This window comes from Mangifera indica, chromosome 2 (genome assembly GCF_011075055.1).
Source record: "Mangifera indica cultivar Alphonso chromosome 2, CATAS_Mindica_2.1, whole genome shotgun sequence".
Taxonomy (NCBI): domain Eukaryota; kingdom Viridiplantae; phylum Streptophyta; class Magnoliopsida; order Sapindales; family Anacardiaceae; genus Mangifera; species Mangifera indica.
The window spans coordinates 12586505-12590261 of NC_058138.1; the positions used below are offsets into that span (position 1 = coordinate 12586505).

At 25.2% G+C, this 3757-nt stretch overlaps 1 non-coding gene across 1 annotated transcript; it reads left to right on the forward strand.

Moving 5' to 3' along the window:
• Positions 1-3305: 3305 nt before the first annotated feature.
• Positions 3306-3377, forward strand: TRNAQ-CUG. Its single transcript has one exon. It is a non-coding gene; the product is annotated as a tRNA-Gln (tRNA).
• Positions 3378-3757: the final 380 nt, after the last annotated feature.

Sequence of the window (3757 nt, forward strand, 5' to 3'; positions counted from 1 at the left end):
TTTTCCTTTATTTATTATTGGCCAAAGCACTATTTATTATCAAGTTTAAGTGAGAAGACAAATTCCTACCTCTCCACTTTTAAAAATTTAAAAATTATTTATTTATAAATTTATATTTAGTTAAAAATATTTAAAAAATTAAAAATTTATCACATTTTCTTTTTAATTTAAAAATTTAATAATTTTTTTATCCAAAATTTAAAAAATAACATTTTCCTCCCTAAAATATTTTTTCCTTTTGAAACAACTACCTTAATTATAATTGACAACCGATCTTCATTGTATTTTCTCTCTCATTGAAGATTAAGTGATATTATACATTTTCGTCAGATGAAAATGTCATTTTTGTCTCTTTAAGTAAACAAAGACAATTTATCTTCATCCATCCTAGGTTAGTGTCAAAAAATAATAATAAATCGTTTTTGTTATTTATTATGTAAGTAATATTATTTATATAAATAATATGTATAATTTTATACATAAATAATGATAAATATTTTATTATATAATGATATTTTATTATTTATATATAAGTTATGTTTATTATTTACACGTGTAGTTTTATTATGATCATACTTCTCTTAATCTCCACCTCTGTTTTAATTTTTTCTCATCCACCCACTTCTCTTGAAATATGTTTAGAAGTCCCTATTCTTTTAAAAATTATAATGGGTTATCATAACAAATGGGGAATTTAATTGAAAATAAGGATAAAGTTGTAGTAAAATTAGATTACATTAACAATTTGTTAACACATAAGATGAATATAGTAATCAAGTTTATTAAAGTAAAAGTGGTAATTAAATTTATTCTAATATTATTTATCGCATCCCCATTAATAATAAAAAATTATCAGAACATTTTAGTATCTGATAAACTAAATAAAAAATAGATAATCTTTAATTATCTCGAACCAAATACCCCTTCAAAAACACAAGTTAAGAATATTAAAAAATAAATTAATTAATTATTTTGTAAATATTATGAATTTAAACACCGAAAAAAAAAATCTTTATCACTAATATGTGTCTTGAACCAAAGTGAGAGTAAAAGACTTTTGTACAAAAGAATGAGAAGAACAAGACTTAAATGTGTTTCTCATTAACAAAAAAAATGTATTTATGTTTGTAACTTGTCACTTTTCTTAAGTACGTAAAAGAAGTTTACTTTAAATTTAAACGACAATGTCTCTTTTATGTAACCTTATAAAAATTAAAAAAATATATAAAAGCATGAATTTGGGGTTATAATAGAAATACTTTATTTAATATAAGAAAGACAGTAAAAAAGAAGGGTATAGAGAAAATATGAAAAAAGGGAAGGGGTACATAAGAAATAAGAGAAGTAGATGCCAATAATTGTAGAGAGGAGCAGATGAATGAAAATGGCTGAAGCCAGGAAGTGGGTCCTCCCTAACGGCTCATTTTTTGGGATTTTATAGCTGTTTCTGTTTTTACAAATATACCTGCTTCTTTGTCCTCTTCTTCACATTCACATTGGGCCCTTCAACTTTTCATTATTCTATTTCCATGCACACCATTTAATGGCTTGGTTATCAACCCAATACCTTGCATGACAAATAAGATTTCGTAGGATGGATAATGGGGGGAGCATAACTATGTGCATGTGCACTCTATTTTAATGGTGGGTTGGTTAAAGTGATAAATATTTGATTCTGTGATCTTAATTCAATCATTTGACACTAAATTTGACCAATAATAATAACAGTTGAACCATTATTCTTTAACAAGTTTATTATTTTAGAGGTGTTCAAAATTATTCGATAGTTGAATCAAGCCAATTTTCGAATTAAAAATCAAATAAAAAAATAAGGTATTTGAAGAACCGGTTCAAAAATATAAAAATATCGATTATTTGATTCGATTATCAGTTTCTCAATTTTTTAAAATCAATTAACTAAAAAGTATAATATAATAGGATAATTTTTTGAAATTGGGTTCATTAACCAATAATTAATTGAAGTCTTTTTTTTTTTTTTTTTTTGGGGATTTTACAAATCCTACACACCAAAGGAAGAAAGTGAAGAACAGAAAGAAACAAAATTCAGAAGTAATCCTCAGTCCTTCCCTTGAACCCAATTTGCCCAAAAGTAAAGCACAAGAACAGCCCCAAAATGCCATGTGATCAACAACAACCTGCACATTTTAAAATTAAATATCAAAAAGTCCATCTTTAATTGGTAAACATCCATATTCACCTCATCTATTATTAAGTAAGATTTTTTCAGCATAATCATGATAGGTTGCTTCACCCCACTTATTTTAATGCATAATATTATTATGCGCATTCAATTTTAAATATATAACATTTTATTTTAAATACATAATTTATTTTAAATTTTAATTTTTTTAATTATATAATAACATATTATCTAGATACTTAATCAAATACTCAAAACTAAGCACACACTTAAAAACCATATGTGCTCATTTTAAATACATAAATAAGTATATATTTTATATATATCATCAAGTGATTAGATTATTTTAAATTAAAAATAACGTAACACTTAGTTATATGATAATCCATATAAATATATATTCAAAATAAGTATACATAATATTGTTCATAATTTTATTGTATTTGAATAGTGTATTCAATTGAATGGATGATAAATTTACTTGATAGCATTATCTACACATGTAAAAGTATTTATTTATCCAATCACTCAAGGGGTGTTTGGTTTGGAGAATGTTTTATTATCGAAATGAAAAAATTATCTTAAAGATAAATTACCTTGAGTATTATTGAGTATAAATTATTACTATGTTTGATAAAAATTGATAGGTATAAATAATTATTGCATTTAGATAGAGATAATAAAAAATTCTAGTATATTATTTTAGTTAAATGCCTTTAGGTTTAATTATTTTAAAATATTTTTTATATTTTTTATTATATTAGTTAAAAATGAGATTATTTTTACCCAAAAAAATTAAGAAATAAAAATATAGTTATAATAAAATCAAGATTACCTTAGTAATCTTTTAATATCTAAAATGAAAGTGATAATTATATTATTTTTTATATTATCTGTTATATCCCTATTAACAATAAAAAAAATCAAAATTTTTTATTATTTATAGACTAAATAAAATAATAAAAAATAAATTATCAAATAATTTTTATAAACCTCTAACCAAAGGCCATATGAAACATTGTGCTGTTACACCAAGAATATTAATTTATTTTGTACCCCTGAAAAAAATGTTAGGAGGGGTTAGAAATACTTTGTACCTAAATTAAACAATAAAAAAATCATACTGACTGCGGTCTACGTCAAAGGTCCCATGGTCTAGTGGTCAGGACATTGGACTCTGAATCCAGTAACCCGAGTTCAAATCTCGGTGGGACCTCTCTTTTTCGGTTTTATGTTTTGGCCTTCTGGTTTCACAAAGCCTGCATAAACACAAACACATAATCAAACGTACATCACCATTGGAAGACTCTTGGGTCAAGATTTGATTAAGAAGAATTATTAAGACATGGGAAGATTGTAGTAAAGAACTTCCTACTTCCTAGGCCTACAATGGTGGATGAGGTGGCAAACGTTGCTGCCATTTTTTGGGTTGCTAGAATTGTTAATGATCAGAAAATGTTAATGTTGGTTTTGTCGTATGAGATGGAGGGTTTTGTGGAAGAAAATGATTTCAAGTTGCAGTTGCAGGGATGGTTTCTTATTCAATGAAGTTTTGCCACGTGGAAAATGTATGGATAGAGTGGGGCTGTGATTTTA